The sequence below is a fragment of the Vombatus ursinus genome, unplaced genomic scaffold (genome assembly GCF_900497805.2).
Source record: "Vombatus ursinus unplaced genomic scaffold, bare-nosed wombat genome assembly UNPS02015408.1, whole genome shotgun sequence".
NCBI classification, from domain to species: Eukaryota; Metazoa; Chordata; class Mammalia; order Diprotodontia; family Vombatidae; genus Vombatus; species Vombatus ursinus.
In genome coordinates this window covers 1,776,994-1,796,841 of record NW_020955186.1, presented here as the reverse complement: position 1 = coordinate 1,796,841, position 19,848 = coordinate 1,776,994, and the positions used below count along the sequence as shown (strand labels likewise).

At 34.2% G+C, this 19,848-nt stretch overlaps 1 pseudogene; it reads right to left on the bottom strand.

The window, feature by feature from the left end:
* Positions 1–1,283: 1,283 nt before the first annotated feature.
* On the bottom strand, positions 1,284–17,941 carry LOC114032222 (annotated as a pseudogene).
* Between the last annotated feature and the right edge of the window lie 1,907 nt (positions 17,942–19,848).

Here is a 19,848-nt window from a genome sequence, read left to right as displayed (position 1 = left end):
CTGTCTATGATTCCTTGATATTTGAATTTTTTTTTTTATTTCTGGCTGCTTGTAGTATTTTCTCCTTGGTCTAAGAGCTCTGGAATTTGGCTATAATATTCCTGGGAGTTTTCATTTTGTGATCTCTTTCAGGACACAATCAGTAGATTCTTTTAAATCGTATATTTACCATCTGGTTCTAGGATATCAGAGAAGTTTTCCTCGATGATTTTTTAATATGTTTTCAGGTTCTTTTTATTTAAATCATACTTATCAGGCAATCTAGTCCAATAATTCTTAAATTACTTCTCCTGGTTGTATTTTCCAGGTCAGTTGTTTTTCCAATGAGATATTTCACATTTTTCTACTTTTTTTCATTCTTTTGATGTTGTTTTATTGTTTCTTGAGGTTTCATATAATCATTAGTTTCCACTTGTCCAATTCCAAATTTTTAGGAATTATTTTATTCAGTGAGATTTGTACCACTTTTTCCATTTGGCCATTTCTACTTTTTAAGGGGTCACTTTCTTCTAGGATTTTTTTGTATTTTTTATCTTTTCCAATTTGGCCAATTCTATTTTTTACAGTTCTTCTCTTCAATGGATTATTGTGCCTTTTTAAAAACCATTTATTCCATTCTTTTTTTAAGGTATTTTCTTCTTCCCTTATTCATTTCATTCTCCATTTTTCTTCTATTTCTCTTATTTTGTTATCCTTTTTGAGCTTTACTGTGAGTTCTTTTTGGGATCCTGAGACCAATTCACCTATTTTTTTGAGGCTTTGCCTGTAGCTATTTTGACATTATTGTTCTCCTCTGAGTTTGTGTTTTGATCTTCCCTGTCACCATAACTTTTTACAGTCAGGTTCTTTTGTTTTTGTTTCTTGATAATTGTCCAGCCTATTTCTTGACTTTTAACTTTATTTTAAATTTGGACTCTCCTCCTGGGGTGGAGGGACCCTATCCAAAGTTTCATATTCTTTTCTTCTTTTATTTTCAGAACTAGTTCTGAGGACCTGTAGTTTTCCAGTTCTTCTGAGTTGGTATGATTTAAAGAGAAGTGTGGTCCTTGCTCTCTTGGCCTGTACTATAACTCTTCAGAAGTATTATTTTCTGCCCTGGAACTTTGACTAGTGTTCCTGTTCTCTGCAAGAGAGCTCTAATGTGCTAGTGCTCCTCCTCCTCTGGGACTGTGCAACAGAATATGGGAAATGCAACAGTCTTGCACCCAGTGCCAGTAAAGGGTCTCTTGCAATCTTCTGGCTAGTTTCACAACTCACTTACCATCTATGAGTTGAGAGTTCTGTCACAGGTTCAGTTGCTCCCAAGTCTTGCTGCTGGCCTGTCCTTTGGGGACTGCTGCTAGCTGCCTTGTGTAGGGGCCATAGCCCTTGCTACTTTCTACTGAGACTAAGGGCCTATCTGCTAGCTTGCACTGGGGCCCAACCTCGTTGCTGACATGCACCAGGGCACAGAGTTTCACAACTGGCTTGTGCTGAGCATTGGTGCCTCCCTGCTGACTTGGATTGGGGCTCTGTCCTTGTTGCTAGTTTGCTGTGGGCTGAGGGCCTCACTGCTGGGTTCCCTGGTGCAATATGTGCTGAACTATTCTCCTTTCTTAGCCCAGTTAGACAGTACTTTTCACCCCATACTTTTGTTGGTTGGTTCCTTTTGAGGAGTTGTGTTTTTTTTAAGTTGTTTGAAGTGGAATTTTGGAGAAGTTGGGTGAGTCCCTACCTTTACTCCATCATCTTGAGTCTGCCTATGCTCTATTTGTTAAGAAACCTTTCCTGACTTCAAGCCTAGATGTATCTCTTTGCAATATCTACTCATGGTTCTATTGTCAGGCCAAACAAAAGAAAGGAAAAAGAAAAAGAAAAAAAAGACTAGTTCCACCTTCATGTGACCTAGCAACCATCTCTCAAAACTAAAAATTCCCTGCTCTAACTGACCCAACACTCCTGCATTTTTTTCATGGTTCTGTTTCTTGTGAGGTTCCATTCTTTTATTCCAGGTGGGGGAAAAACAGACAAAAACAAAGCAAAGGAGAACAAAATACTTCCCAGAAGCCCAGGATCCCAATACATATCTATATAAATGTCTGATTCTATCTTTTCCCTATCTTTCCTAGCTATGCACATAAGAAAAAAATTGGCCATCTTTTCTCTTAGTTTTTTATTCTCCTTTTTTGAATCAAGGAACTAAATAAAAAATTCATAAATCCCCATGTAGACATAAAGAAGCAATGATAGAATCGAGATCTCTCTTTCTACTAACTATCTACTTTAACATACACAATCTGTTGTTTGCTTACTTCATGTTAGGACTTTGTGTGTGTGTGTGTGTGTGTGTGTACATAGACATATAGGCATAAAAATTCTTCCTTAGGCTCGCTGTCTAATTTCCTTCCCCTTTCTTATATCATAGGTGCTTCAGAAATATTTGTTACTTGCAGTAGTAGAGCTTGTTTCAACTTATCTCCCACAGAAAAAGAATACTTTGAGGAAAAGGGGAATAGCACAGAATTGAATATTCCATTTATACAGAATTCACTTCCATTTATGGCTTCCTTGACCTCTCTAGGACAAGGTTCCCATGCAGGCTAAATTACAAGGTACAGACTTTCCTTTTGGGTACATGAACAGTTTAGATTATAATATGTAGGGGTATGGAGAGTCCAACAACAGAGCAGATAGTAAGATCTGGTAACCCTCCATCTTACCTAAATGACTGTAATGGTGACACATTCAAGAAGTGTGAGTAACCACATCTACTCTTAAGGATGAAGTGTCCTGGAGGGAATAAGTCTGCTACCGTAGAGAAGCAAAAAGTGGTCCTCACGGTATGATGAGAACATGAATGGAATAATAACTAATGTTTATACGGTACTTTAAAATTTATGAAACTATTTTTTTCTTTCTTATGAAGCTCTGTGGGGCAAGCAGTATTTTGCAGATAAGGAGATAGAGGTTCAGTGTGATAAAGTCAGTTACTCATTGTCTCACAGCCAGTATTCATCAAGACTCTTGATTCAAAGGCCCTTTTCATTATAATATTCTGCCACTCATGGAATTTGAGGCAAGCTATGGAGCTGCAGCTCTGAGATTTTAAAGAAGTCACCCTTATAACATGATGGGTTATAGTGAATAGTATCTCCTAACCACCTGAACATGAGCTTTCCCAAACACCTTCAATTCTGCTTAAAAAGATGAAAAGCTTCCTTTTTTATGTCATACTTACACATGAAGTTTTATATTACCACACAAGCAAAACTTCACTTTGGTTAATGCCTTCAAACCACCAATTAGCTGTTATCCAAACTAATTATGCATATCCTTGCATGATAAGTTCTGCTTATGAATCTGCACTGTGAAATGTAATTGTGGTTGCTAATGCTTGAAATAAATAGGGATATGGATTTTTTTTCCCAAAAGAGTATATAGAGTTGAAATGACAACAATCTGAGAAAAGTCCAAGCAAAGAAGGATTAATGCAGTGTGAAGGTCTTTTGTACAGGACTTAAACTTTATGATTTGTAACATAAGAAATTGGATTCATGAGGCATTAAAATGCACAACCTTAGATTTATGTAAACTGAGACTTGTAGGGAATGAATTAGAAACAGGTCACTAAAATATGCACGGAGTGTATCTAGCTTACAGGTTCAATCTTTTCTTTGCTTAAGAGTAGATCTAACTGTGAGAAAAGCTAATGAGAATTCCACACTCTCCCTTCTGAATTATTGTCCATAAAGCCCCCAGAAGGACATAGCCCAGCGTGGAATAGCCCATAGCAATCTGTTATGCTTCTTATCCAATAAATTCAGATTTAAAGCTGAAATACAGTCAAAGAAAATAGGGAACAGTGTCAGAAAATCAAGCAGTAAACATAGTTAAGTACCTATTATGAGCCTGGAATTATGCTAGACATTAGGGATACATGGACAAAAAAAAAGAAAGAAAGAACGAAACAGCCTCTGGCTCAAGATGTTTACTTTCTGTTTGGGAAATTGCTTGAGGACTGAGTAAAAAGGCCTGGATTAATATTAATCAAGTAAACTTTGAATTAGATCAATGCCAGAGGCAAAAGTTGAAGCCAGGTTCTAAGACAGCACCTGAAACCAACCTGGAAGATATTGTGATTCAAAAAAGAATCTCTAGTTAAATGAAGTTAAAAATAGAATTATCAGTTTTAAGCTAGAAATGACTTTAGATGACACCTAGTACAACTCTGTTTAACAGAAAAAAAAACAGGTTTAGAGAAGTAAAGTGATTTACTCAAGGTCCCATATATAGTATACAGGAAGCTTTTGAACTCAAATATTCCTTATATGAAGGCCAGGCTTCTCTCCACTATGCTACTTCACTATTTATCATCTGGGTTGCATCAGGGGTTTCCATGGTAGTTATCCCATTCCCATATTGTATCAAAAGGGCTCACAGATACATTAAATTGTTTGGGTAGGTTGTCTTTTACCTGGAAAGATGGAATCTTGCTATAACTATGAACTCATGGTTTCAAAGTCTGATGAGGAATGTAAGGGAAGCAATTTGTATGATGAGAAAGTTGATAACCTTCCACACAAATATCAGGTACATATAAACCAGGGCTTTTTAGGAATAAAAGAGATTGTTTAAGAGAGAAATAATTATCTCTAATTATTTTAAAATTGTCATGTAGAAAGAGAATCAGACTTTCTTCATATTGGTCCAATATGCAAAATGATCATAAGTCACATAAGAAGCAGAGTTAAATTTAATATCAGGGTAAAATAAACATTCTCAAACAACAAAGTAGTACAAAAATTGGAATGGTCTTCACTGGGTAGTGTTAAATTTATTTTTACTAGAAGGTGCCAAGAACAGATTAGGTAATAATTTAATTTGTATTGTTGTAGAGGGGAATCTTGTTCAAAGAGGAGTTGGATCAGAAATCCCTTGGTGTTCCTTACAATTATCAGTTCCTGTGATTCCTCTAATTGCCTAGGAATATGTGCTGTCAGAGTCTTTATTCAGAGGTCAAGTAAGGGCATAGCAATTGAGCTTTTAACAAACCTGTTTCAACATTCTTTTTTCTTTCTTCACATAGTTATCCTTCCTTATCTTCAAGTCCAATACATTTATCTTTTTTTCCTTGACTCTAGCCCTTGCTGACCTCTCTATGTTCCTTCTCCCTCAATTATTCTATCCCTAATCTCTCCATTTCAGCTATATCCACCCTCTTTCCCTGCAAACACATGTTTACTGTCCTGAAAAATACACCATTTGATTCTTCGCCTCCCTCTAACTGCTGTCATTGTTCTTCCTTTCCTGCATTAGCAAACATCCTAAGTGAGTGATCTACACTGAGAGGTTAATTGACTTGCCTACAGTATGTATTACCTACCTAGGATGTGTTAGTGGTAGACTTGAACCCACGTCATTCTAATTACAAGGTCATGTCTGCAATCTAGTATACCTTTACATCTGTGAAGTTATATCATTATTCCTTTGTATGCGTAAAAATGATTCTTGCTGATTTAATTCAGCTCTCCTCTCAATTAGAATGGGATTTTTCCTGTTACTTGGCTTCAAATGCTCAAAGGTTCTCATACAACATATTATTCTATCATCCAACTTCTTGATAAAAGTTAAGCATTCTCTCTGCCTCTTCAAAATTTTTTGCCTTTGTTTTCATTGAATCATTTCTTCTTTTTTGTTTGTTTATTTATAAGGCATAATTAATTTATGATATTAATAAGGATAATAGATGTGCATTCCTCCAGTCCTTTCACTTCTTCTGAGAAGAAAACCAACTTGAACTGCAACTGTATGGAGTTCTTATGATTACCTGGCATTTTCTGCAAATCCCTTTCAAGTCCCCTCCCTTTCTCTATTTTCTCCTAAAATCTTGTTCTAGCAAGTTTGTTGTTTGTTTTTTTTTTTTTTCTGGCAATCCTCTTTATTTTTTATTTTGGCTAAATAATGGAAAGTTTCTTGTTTGCTGCTTTTGGCTTTTAGTCATTGAAGGATTCTATGTAATGTTTTATTTGTTTATGACTTTTCTTCCTGGCTTTCATTTTTATTCACCTACCATGTTCAAATGCCTAAGATTCACAATTAGCAATTTCCTGCCAAAGTTCAATGCAAACAGAAGTTGCCCACATCTGTTCCCTGAAGATCCAATTACCAGACACTTTGCACAAGCTTCCTATCTCTTGTTCCCTTAGATTTTAGATATTTTCCTCAGCTGTCTTACTTTTACCCACTGTACCCTAAAATTAATCTAATGTTTCACCAAAACTTGTTTCCTCCAATAGTGCTTTGCACATATATAAGGAATTAAGAGAGAATTCCACCTTTTTGGTCAAGGAATGAGAACAGTTTTCAAAAGAAGATTAGCTCTGAATGTTAGCATAAAAATATTTTCCAATTCATAAACCAAAGACTTAGTCTTGTGAAGAACCTTGTAAGTCATCTAAATGACTACCGCTACCATGGCAAGAGAGTACTTTACAGGTGAGAAAATCAAGGGCTATATATCTTAAATGATGTGCCCTATGTAACAATTAGTAAGTGGCAAATCTGGGATTAAGTTGTAGCTCCTTTGTTTCTAAAGTTAGTACTTTGCTCTTCTGCATAACCCTATGTCCTAATGAGTAAAAAAAAAAAAAGAATAATAAGAAAAATGGAAAGTCAATGATGGAGGGCCTGTGATAGTATAGGAGGAGCACAAAAATACTTTTTGGAGGGCTCTGAATTGGTTGATATATTCTGGGAAGGAATTGGAATTAGGAGAAAAAAAATTTAAATCTGTATCCTTTGGCATAGTGATACTTGACCATAAGCCCCAAGGAAGTCAAACAAAGAAACAAAAGTTGAATATATAATGAAATATTCATAGTAACATTTTTGATAGGAAAGAACTGGAAACAAAGTGGGTTCCCATAAAATGAAGAATGGCTGAATAAAATGTGATATTTAATGTAATGGAATAGCATTTTGCTATAAAAAATAACCAACATGTGGAATTCAGGGGGAGGGTAAGGAACATGAAAAATCCATATAGAATGATGACAATATACATGACTACAACCTTGTAGAAAGAAAAAAAAAGAAAAGATGATGAAACAGAAGTTGAAATAAATTTTAAAAAAGTGTTTATGCTTCCAAAGAGCAAATAATTAAATGTATCTTGTTCCTCTCAATAGAGACATGGGAGACAGAAGGAAAAACAGTCAAACATTGTGAAACATTGACACTCTATCGCTTATTTTGGTTTAGGTGTTTTTTTTTCTTCCTTAAAAGGAAGAGGTCAGATCTAAGTTTTACAGGTGGTGGTAGATGTAGCAGCATGGGAAAATAATTTTAATATTTTGACTGTAACATAAAAACAAAAGGCAGAAATAAACCATGTTAAATCATCTGACACATTTTTACTTTATTTATATGATTTCCTCCACCTGCAATATTTTCCTTCTGAGTTCTTCCTTTTGAAACCTTTTTTTTAAACTTTTCAAAGCTTGACTTTTATAATTCAAATCTTCATTGCTCCATTCTAATGCCTTCCCTGATTTCCCAAAACAAAAGGGATCCTTTCCTCCTTTGGAAACTTATAGTGTTTATTTATGTCACTTATATTTCAGTTTTCTAATATAATCTCATACTTTAATTATGTATGTAGATGTATATTTGGTTATTTGAAGATAGACACAATGTCTTATTATTTTTCTTTTAATTTTGTATCTCTCTGCAGCTCCAAGCATAGTATCTTGAACACACTAGGTGGACAATTTACAATATCATGGAATGAATGAGTGAATAAATTAGTTATTATTAATACTGAGTAAGAGTTTTGAATAGTCAGAGATGCAGCACAGGTTAGTGGGTATTATGATAAATATGGTTTTGATCTGGTTTTAAATATACACACTAGCCATGTGATCATGAGCAAGTAATTATTCTTTCTGAGACTGTTGTCTTATTTGTAGAAAAGAGATTATAATACTCAGAGTACAAACCTCAAACTTATAAAGTTCAAACAAAGGTATTTCCCTAAAGAAAATTTAGAAGTATATAAATGTCAGTTATTCTATATATCATATGACATTTATATAATATGTATTGTATTAAATACAATATATGTATATATTAAAACTACTAATGAATAGCAGAACAGGAAGTAGCAGAGAAAAACAGAGAACAAAGGAGTCTTTAGATTAGTATGTGGAAAAAACTATGATTAAATAAAGATAACTGTATTTAACATTAATACTTCTATAATATGTTACTTTCTTCAAGCTGAAAGACCCTTCAGACTATGCAAAGAGACTTCCTATATGAATGAGGCACTGACCTTAACCAGAGATCTCAACAAAATAAAACTACAACATTTTCTGAGGTAGTAGCTCCTGTGAATTTTCTCTTCATGGAAGCTCAAGATTTGGATAATTTCCTTTTATATTACAGAGAACCCTAAGTTGTAAAAAAAAATCGGTGACAACTAATTTATTTATTCTGAATTCTATGATTGAAAGGATATTTATTTTTTTTTTCCATTCAATACTCCCCAAAGGAAAGATTGAACTTTTTAATCCTTTAAAACCTACATGAAGATATTTGGAAAATTTACATATAATGCCAAATTATTTCATCATCTATAATTCTCGATAATTTAGCCCTTCTTCTGATCATGTTCTATAAACTTTCAAATGCTCAAGACAACATGTGTAAACAATGGAGTGGAGGTATAAATGAGAGGACTTAAATATAACTCTTAATCATAGAAAAGCCAAATTTTTTGACCTGCTTTTACAGATGAGGATACTGAGATGATGAAAGGTTAAGAATACCATCTGAAGGTTAAACTGTGTGTGATATAAGTATTAAAGTTGATGTAAGTAGCAGAAATAAGCTTTGAACCTAGATGTTCTAATCCCAATTCAGGGCCAATTATTACCAATTCTAACTTTAGGATTCTGTGATACTTACCAATAAGTAAAGCTAATTTCCTAGGTCAAACCACAAGTAAGAACTGAAGCCATGTGCTTCAGTAGAAGGATGACTGACTAGAAAACAGAAGACTTGGGTTTGACTTCTGGGTCCGCTATGAAATGACCATATGATAAGTTGTACATTTTTCTAAGCTTGAATCTCCTGATTAATATGGTGAGAATACTAGCTAAGGTTCTTTGAAGAAGGTGTTTTCAATATAGCAAATAGGCATATTTGTATAAACAACTGTTATTTATATTATTGGCACCAACACATCCTGTTAGCTAGAATTTCGATGAAAAAAAATCTGAGGACAAGTTGCCATGCTGCTATTTTTCTTTTATGTTTAATGTTCCTCTGATGATTGAACTTGTGAATAAAATCATTTTTATTCTCATTTTATTCTTAATATTTTTATTGGAATTAGGTAAAATCAATCTAGGGAAAAGTCCCTATCCTGATATTATTCTTTTATAATTAACTATTTTTGGACTATTGCACAGGTCAATAAAATAAATTGATATTTTTTGTTCAATAAAACTATTAAGATATAAGCTTAACCTTACTAAACTCATGATATTTGAAATAAGAACTTTTTTTCTTGGTAATTCTGTAGATAAGTTTTGAATTTTCCATTTAACCATGTCAGTAGCACTCATCAGGAAGCACACATGATTTTTCTCCCTGGAGGTTTCCCAATAATACATGTGATACTGGGAAAAAATGTTTCTATTACTCTGAGAAAATATTATCATTTGGCTGTGTTCAGGATCTGTATGCTTAACAAATTGATCTGTCTACCTACCTTCCTTTTTATAAGTGATGATGAAAATTAGCCTTATTAATTAAATATAGTATTTCAAAGTAATTCTATTATAAAATGTAGACCTTATCCTGATTAAGTAACAATTCTTTGCAGCTCATTAATTATCTTAAGACTCTATGGGAAAGAAAGATGTAGAGCAACTTAATCTAGGGGGAAAGTTTCCCTGGAACTGTTTAATAAGAGACAGAATATGCAAAAGAACTGAACACATGCACACACACACACACACACACACACACACACACACACACACAAATATTGGTTGGGGAAAATATATCTCTCATTCTGTTTTTCCACTCTGTGTCCTGTACCTCAACATAACTTTCTCTTATATGTTCTAAAAGTCAAGTTCAGAAAATGAAATATGGCTTAACATTTGTAAAATTTGCTAACATACACTAAAAAATTATTGTGGAAGTAATTTATCATGGATAATAATCATAATGGTTACAAATCTTTCAAGAAATTGTTTCAGATAGTGTCAAATGATAAAACTTTTAGGCATTTTAGAGGCCATATAGTCCAACCCTCTCATTTTATAGATGAAGAAACTGAGTCTAAAATAGGTAAAGTATTTTTCCAAAGTTCCCACTAGTTATAACACTATGGATGCAAGACATTTATTCAAGTTTTTTTTAAATTCAATTTTTATTTAACATTTAGGTGATGCAGTAGACAACTGAACTCAAATTCAGGAAGACCTGAGTCATTGCTAGATTCAAACACTTACTAGCTGTGTGACCTTGGGTAAGTCACTTAACTTTCTTTTGCCTCTGTTTTCTTAATTGTAAAATGGAGGTAATAACAGCACTTTACTCATAGGGTTGTTATGAAATTCTTATGAGAAAATGCAGTCAACCTTCAACTTTTGTGGGGGAATGTTCCTAGAATCAAAAACATGAATATTGATACACAGAATCTATCAGAAATAAGTGGTTAGTTACTACAACCACAAAAAATTATAATCTCTCATGAGATACTGCTGAAAATACTATTTTCTGCATATAATTCTTTATAACAAAACATTAATTTTGTTAATATGTACATTTGTTCTAAGAGAATAACCATGGAATAATACATAAAATTCACCACACAAAATAAAATTAGGAACATGAAAAATATTTTTTCACTAATAATTTCATAGAATCCTGTAACCTTTTGTGCTCACATATCAATAGAAATGAAAAAAAAATTATTTCAGACAACATTCACTTTTCATAACATATGAAATCTCTAGTACCATGAATACTGTACAGCAAATAAAATTCTTAAAATGAAAACTTTTTTTAAGCTAAATCTTCTCTTCTACTGTTTCAGATGACTATGTGAAGATGTTATACTGTATACAATACTTCTGTAAACTTCTCTACCATGATGGTTCTCTGGAAACCAAGGAAGAAGTTACTGGGGCTATAGTCACTGCTACTAGAAGACGCTTAGACTGGGAAAAAAATATGATCATCTGTGAATGACTATTACAAAAAATCAGAAATTGATATAAATCTGTGTTGAATTCATTGTTTTATTGATTGCCTAGGCTTAAGAAAGTGTCAATTATGCACATTAAACTTAAAAGTACATGTGTACATTTTTTCACTGTGAGAACAGGTTGTTAAACATTTACAACATACTCCCAGTTTAGAGCTGTTGCTCCTTCATTTTGTTTTTTCTCTTTTTTTAAACAAAGTAAAAAAAAAAAAGATTCTTTGCCCCCAGGAAAGAGATGTTATAAATATTTTTGTACATATAGGTCTCTTTCCTTTTTTTATCTCTTTTGGGATACAGACCTAATAGTAGTATTCCTAGGTCAAAGGATATGCAGGATTTTATAGCCCTTTGGGAATAATTCCAAATTGCTCTACAGAATGGTTGAATCAGTTTACAACACCAGCAACAATGCATTAATGTCTCATTTTTCCTACATCCTCTATAATATTTGTTATTTGCCTTTTCTGTCCTATTAGTCAATCTAATAGGTATGAGGTAGTACCTCAGAATTGTTTTAATTTAAATTTATCCAATCAACAGTGATTTAGAGTAGTTTTTTATATGTCTATAGATAACTTTGATTACTTCATCTGAAAACTTCTCATTTCTTTTTTTTTCACTTATCAATTAGGGAGTGACTCTTATTTTCATAATTTGACTTGGTTCTCTACACATTTGAGAAATGAGGCCTTTGTCAAAGAAACCTGCTTCAAGATATTTTTCACAGTTACTATTACTAACTGTATTTCCCTCCATCCTATTTCCTCCACTATTTTATTCTCTCTCTCCATTAACCCTGTACCTCCTCAAAAGTGTTTTGCTTCTGACTACCCCCTCCCCAAAAATACCTTCCCTTCTATCAGCTCCCCTTCTCTTATCCTCTTCTCCTACTACTTTCCTGTAAGGTAAGATAAATTTATATAACCAATTGAGTATGTATATTATTCTCTCTTTGAGCCAGTTCTTATGAGAGTAAGGCTTATTTACTTCCCCTTCCATTCCCTTCTTCCCCACCACCGCAAAAACTTTTTCTTACCTCTTTCATATGAGTTAATTTATCCCATTATACATCTCCCTTTCCCTTTCTTCCAGTACATTCCTCTTTCACCTGTAAATTTTATTTTTAGATATTATTCCTCCATATTCAACTCATACCTATGCCTTCTGTCTATATATATTCATTATAACTACCCTAACAATTAGAAAGGTCTTATGAGTTACAAATATCATTTTCACACGAAGGAATGTAAACTGTTTAACCTTATTAAGTCTCTTATCATTTCTCTTTTCTGTTTACCTTCCAATGGTTCTCTTGAGTCTTGTACTTGAAAGTCAAATTTTCTATTCAGCACTGGTCTTTCAATCAAGAAAGCTTGGACGTCCTCTATTTCATTGAATATCAATTTTTCCCCCAAAGGATTATACTCAGTTTTGCTGGGTAGGTGATTCTTGATTGTAATACTAGCAACTTTGCCCTCTGGAATATCATATTCCAAGCCCTCTGATCCTTTAGTGTAGAAGTTGCTAAATCTTGGGTTATCCTTAAATGTGGCTCCACAATATTTGAATTGTTTCTTTCTAGTTGCTTGTAATAGTTTCTGCTTGACTTCAGAACTCTGGAATTTGGCTGTAATATTCCTGTGAGTTTTCACTTTGGGATATATTTCAAGAGGTGATTGGTAGATTCTTTCAATTTCTATTTTATTCTTTGGTTCTAGAATACCAAGGCAGTTTTCCTTGATAATTTCTTGAAAGATGAAATCTAGGTTCACTTTCTTTTTCATGGTTTACAGATAGTCCAATAATTTTAAAATTATCTCTCCTGGATCTATTTTCTAGGTCAGTTTTTTCCTAATGAGCTATTTCAATCTGTCTTCTTTTTTTTTCATTCTTTTGGTTTTGTTTTATTGTTTCTCGATTTCTTATAAAGTCATTAGCTTTCATTTGCTCCATCCTAATTTATAAGAAATTATTTTATTCAGTGAGCTTTTGAACATCCTTTTTCATTTGGCCAATTCTACTTTTTAAAGCATGCTTCTCCTCATTTGTTTTTTGGACCTTTCTTACCATTTGGCCTAATCTGTTTTTTAAGGTGTTATTGTCTTCAGTACTTTTCTGCTTCTCCTTTACCAAGCTGTTGACTTGTTTTTCATGTTTTTCTTGCATCACTCTCATTTCTCTTCCCAAATTTTCTACCTACCCCTCTTACTTGATTTTCAAAATCATTTTTTGATCTTTTCCATGGCCTGAGACCAATTTATATATTTTTTTTCTTGGAGGCTTTGGGTGTAGGACCTTTGAGTTTGTTGTCTTTTTCTGAGTGAATGTTTTGATCTTCCTTGAAACCATAGTTACTTTCTACAGTCAGAGTTCTTTTTTTTTTCAGTTGTTTACTCATTTTCTCAGCCTATTATGTAACTTTTAAATCTTTGTTAAAGTGGGGCTCTACTTCACAGTGGAAGGCACACTGTCCTAAACTTCAGGGATTTTGTGCAACTGTTTACAGAGATACTTCTAGGGACCTGTAAGTTTTTAGTTCTTCCAAGGCGATATGATCTAAGAAGAGGTGTTTACTACTCTTCTGGCCTGTGACCTGGTCTGTAAGTGACTACAAGCACTCTTTTCTGCCCTGGAACTGTGAGGAGGGTCCCCCTTCACTGTAGCCACAAACTCTGCTATGCTTGTGCTTTTCCTCACCCTGAAACTGCCACCCAGGACTGCAACCCAGATCTGAGTATGGGCAAAGCGATAGAATCCTGCCTCACTGATAGCAAAGATATCCTTGTTTTCTCTTTCTGACCAGTTGTTCAACCCCCTTACCATATGTGGGCTGAGAGCTCCAGAAGCAGCCACTGCTGCTGCTGATTTAGTGGCTCCCAAGACCTACTCCTAATTTGCTGGTGCTGCAATTGTTCTGGACTGTGCCCCACTCTCATTCAGGTGTGACAGACCTTTCCTGCTGACCTTCTAAGTTATCTTTGGCATCTGTGGCCTGAGAGAGGTCTGGAAACTGCCACTGCTGCCAATGATTCAGTTGCCCCAGGCCTGCTCCTGGTTTGCTGAAGCCAGGATTGTTCTGGCACAGCCTGCACTGGCCCATATTCCTCTCACTCAACTGCAACAGACCTTTCTTGCTGACTTTCCCAGTTGTCTTGGCCTGAAAATTCATTTCATTCTGTCTTTTTGTGGTTTCTATTACTCTAGCATTTGTTTAGCATACTGTTGAAAAGGCATTTTGAGGTGTTTGGGGTAGAACTCAGGTGAGTCCCTGCCTTTACTCTGCCATCTTGGCTCCACTTTCCCTACTCTTTCATTTTCTTTTTTTTTAAACCTACACCATTTTATTGAAAAAAATTAACAGATTCAGAATAGTTCCAAATGTAGTAACTTTTCCAAAAATATCAAAAAGTACAGGGTAAAGCACCTTCTCATTAAATACAAACTTTCTTTTTGTGGTACATTGCATCAATGTTTTGCATCGATCTGGATGCAAAAAAGAATTTTATGTTGCATCCTGGAACATAGAAATTGTATACATTGAAATAGGATGACTAACACCAATTAACTGCTTAAACTCCAACAGAGGGATTTTTTTCCCCCTTAACAAAACTGACCATTTTTTATGTTTGTTAAAAGTTGATACTCAAGAATTTCAACTTCATATAACATATACAAATTTGTATTTTTAAGAAGAAAACTTTATGATGAATAATTTTATGGAAACATTAAAACAAGAAGCTTGAGATACCTAAACCAGTACTGTTGCTTGATGTACTTAATGTAAGCATTCAATAAGGTATTTCGAAATAAAACATCACCTACATTGCTTTTGTAAAATCATTTCCAAGACTAATGCAATAAGAAAACAAAAATAATTTTTATTCCCCTTTCAACTTTCTCCACCAAAGTTTATGGTAGCAAACTTGTATTCAGATTTTGGTTATTTCTTTTTAAAATCATCAATCAAGCTTAAATCCCATTTTTCTTGGATTCATTATAAGCTTTGCATCTATGAAAATGATTTGAAATGGGTTCCTGGTCTTTATTAGAAGCAGAAATTCCCTAAGAGCAATTTTCATTTACTTTTTGGATTTCAGGGTGGATCCTTTTAATTCTTTATCAGTATTAACCAGGAAGTTTATCTCATTCAGACTTGACTTCTTTGGTATATGCACACAACTGGCATTGACAGGTTTCTATCACTAGCTTCTTAAGAGACAAAGATAAAAAATCCAGAAGGGGCAAGAGATGGGGGGGGGAAGGAAAAACTAAGGAGATGGGATGGGGGAAATGTTTTCTTTTTATAGGAAAATAAAGTCAACACTCAATGTGATCTAAAATCCCTGCCATCCACTTAAAAAAATGACACAGCACTTCACAAAAGTCAGGATTAAAAATGACAAGGCCTAAAGATGAAATATTACCTCTGTATTTTGGCCTCTCATAGTACACACTAATAGTACCACTCATACTACACAACTATCTAAGGATCCCTCAAGCACATTCTTGGCACAACAGACCCCTTAAAACCCAAATAAAATTACCATTTCTCTCTGTGCCTCAGCATTACTCCATTAACCTCTACTTGGTCACAAGTATAAAACAAAATTGCAGATCACCCCCTGTTTACTATCTCTTTTTTTTCTATTTGACAAGTTAAAGTTTACAAAAAAAATTTAAAGAGGTCACTTTCCACATTTTTCCAGTGTGTTTAATTACACATCCCAAATTTAACATCCCAAATGGGGGATGTTATGGATGTTAACTTTACTGCTGAGATTTCTAACAAGGCAGATTTAATTTATGCCAACTGTTTTAAAATATTATTTGAATACCTGGTCATGGGTACAGGTCTCAGGTCTATGGCCAGTCTAGATGATACGTATGACCTACATGTGAAGCTTCAAGTTCTGTCATCCATCTCTTTGATTACCATTGCTTGAATTATTTCCCTTTTTATTTCCTTCATTTGATAAAAACTTATAAGTGAGATTTTTATAGCAGATATTCTCCTCCAGGGTCACTATAGGTAATTATGCAAACATGCATTTACAACCCTTAAACACTAATGCCTGGAGTCAAATGTCTTGCTAAAGTATAGTCACTACAGACTTATTCTAGAAAGTAAAAAGTTATACTCAGAAATTTACCTCCTGTTATGGACAGATTGCCTTAAAAAAAAAATTTGATCGATGAGGAATTAACAAATTTCAGGTACACATGCAAACATTGAAATTCTGAATTTCCTGCTGAACTTTTTTGTATCCCTGCTGATGAAGTCCATTACATGTCAAATGCCAATCAGAAAAGAAATAGAATGGTACAGACTCATAACTCTCTAAAAACAGATTTACAATGGACATATCTATGCAATCTGAATGGGTAAAGGAAAGAAAAGATACCAAATAACACTATCACAAAAATAATCAACTTCTATATGTCCGTTGCAAGTATGTTGCATGAAGAAATGAAGAATAATGCTACCCCTTTATCATCAAATTAAATCCATGTAGAATTTTCTGTCAGATCAAATAGGACACTTTTAAGAATAGAGCAGGATTTCCCTGGTTTTTCTCTCAGGGGATTACTTCATACATTAAAAAGAAAAATATTATTCCAATGTAAAAGCAGTAATAGTGATTTAGATTTGTCATTATTGAAACAAAATTCCATGGAATTTTTGGGACACACTTGTTTCTATTAACTCACCTTTTCAAATATGTAGTTGTCACTCAAATGTCCCTTTGAAGGAGGATCTATCCCACAGTCAACAAAGTGGCTTGCTTTTTTCTGAATGAGAGCAATTCTTTGCTCCTTCAGGGTTCCAGATTGCTCATTCAAAGCTATCCCAGTCTGTTTTCTAACACTGTTTATGTCAAATTGTAAGGAAACTCCTTTAGGAATCTTCTTCTCTTCAAGGTGATCCCTTTTCATCAGAAATGATGATATAGGGGTGCGAGTTAAATAGCGTCTCTGAGCTACTGAAGGATGAATTGCTCCAAGATTGTCAATCAATCAAAATACAATCAAAATCCCTCCATTTGTGGTAGAAGTTCACCATTGATGAGTTCTCTTAGCTGTTGGTTTGTCTAATAGTTGTGCTGGGTGCACCTGGGTTTGAACCTTTAAGCCTCTTCTGAAAAGAAAGATTGTCTGACGTGTGTCTTTTTGCTGATTTAATTTAGTCCCATTCCTGGTGAAAGTGACTGGAACATTATTCCTTCTGCTTAACTGGTTAGGCCTCCTGAGAACTGGGATTAGTTTCCTCTTCATGTCATTTTGCCTCTGAAGGCTTGTCTTCCTTTTTAACATTGGATAATATTGCTGTATATTCTTCTAACTTAGAGGTGGTCAGTTGATAAGGCTGGCTCCTTTATGAACCCCACTTGCTTTTTGAGCTGCCAGGCCAGTGATAACTCCATACATATATCTTTTTCAGGGCCCATTCTTCCTCTTTGGCCCAAACCATTTTTACCAAAATCAGTCTGCTGTTGTAGTCCCCATCTGGCTACTGTCATCCTGAATTGGCAGGCACCAGTATGCTTAAGTCTTCAATTCTGGAAAATGTTGCTTTCTTTCTTCCTTCTCATTCAATGTTATGATATCATCCAGGGACATATCAATCCTATCAAAATTTTCATGGCTGCTGGTCTTCAACAGCCACAGAGTAGCCACCATGGCCAACCATCCTGATGCTGAACCACTTCATTGCACGACAGGAACTTGCCATTGAGGAATACCTGCATCTTGACCCGGCCATCTCCTACAAATTGACTCTACTCCTTTATTTTTAAAGAATACCAATGACATTGTGGGGTAATAACTAGCCCAGGAATTTGACTTAAGTGAGGCATAATTGCACTAAGTTGTCAGCTTTACTTTTTTTTTCCAGAATCATTGAAATCCATTGACAAAACAAAAGACAAGGTTAATGGCAATGACTCAAGATACAATGAATGTCCTTGGAGTCTTCAATGTCTGACCAAGGGCTAAGCATTCCACACTGCCTTCTTTAGCCAGCTTCAGGATGTTGAAACAGCTTGTTTTCATCCACCCATTCCACTGGGGGAATTATTCACATGCTTGGGGTAGACATCCTCCTAAATCAACAACAGGTTTGAGGCCAATTGGTTACCTCACAAAATGTTGTAGTAGGGAGAAGTCAGAGGAAGGGAATACATTTACATAGCATAAGAATATTAAGCAAGCAAACATTTTTATCTCTTAATTTGCTCATCTGCTCCTAAACAGATGATTCTAGACTAATTATGGATTCAAAAAGGTTAATGCATTTATTTGGTTCAAAAACTTATTTATGCTATACTAAGGACAATTTCTAGGAAATTTTTAGAGAATATAATTAACAAGGGCTTTGAGGGAAGGGCCTGAATGTAACTTTATATGTATGTATGTGTATATTTATATGTGTGTGTACATATGTAAATATGTACATATATATGTGTGTGTATATATATGTATGAATCTCTGTATGTGTGCATATATATATTTAAGTATACACATTTACATACAAAGCCTAGCAAAGTACATGGCAGAGAGTAAGCCTTTAAATCATGTTTGCTGAATTTTTAATGACTAGAAAATATATATTTTATAAACTAGATTTCTCAGAGAGCATAGTCTACTTTCTTATAAACTATCTTTTTTTAATATTTTGATACTATTTTCTTTTTTATTTTTACACCACTTACACTTCCTAAAATTTTGCACTTAACCTCAAATTGAATCCTGTCCTATAACAAATAATAGGAAATTCCATAAAGTAAATTGATATATTGCTCATGTACATCTTGTACGCCTTGTTCCATGTTTATCCTCCAACACCTATCTGCTGAGAAGTCTTCCAATATAAGTCAATCAATTAGTAACCATTGATTAAGTGCCTATTATTCCTGGGGGCTACAAAAAAAAAAGACAAAAGCCAATCCTTACCCTTAAGGAGTTTACAATCTAATAAGGAAGACAAACAATTTCCTAAATGAATTAATGTTAATTGTCAAAGGCTCATTAAAATATATAAAAAGCATAAAATAAAATAAAAAATAAAGTTCTAAGGCCCCAAACCAAATCATTATGGTTCATACTTATATAGTACTTTTACTTCTAAATGGTTTGTTCATTTATTATATAACTATCCTCAAAATAATTCAGCAATGTTGAGAGAGGTAACAGAAGCAGTTACAAAGTCACCTTGCTAAGGCCACTTTGTTAATTAAAGACAAAGCTCTTTGAAAAGGGGGGGGCTGTTTTGGAAAGTTAGACACAAAACACATTTCTTTTAAAAATGAATGTTACTTTCCCATCAATTCTCATTGTGAAAGGAAAGAAGAAAAATTTGGAGAGATAACAGAACAGTAGAACTACTTAGAAAGTTTTGGAACAAAGGAAGCTGATGCTTTTCTGCCTTGTGATATTCTAGATTATTCTAGGTATTTTACCACTTTTGTGTGCCTTTTGGGAGCTAGAATACTTGCTGTGAAGTTCATTTTTTTATGTGTATCATAATGCAAAACTTTTCTAGGTGCCAGATCTGTAATTTCTTTTTAACTGTTCTAGACCAGAGCAAT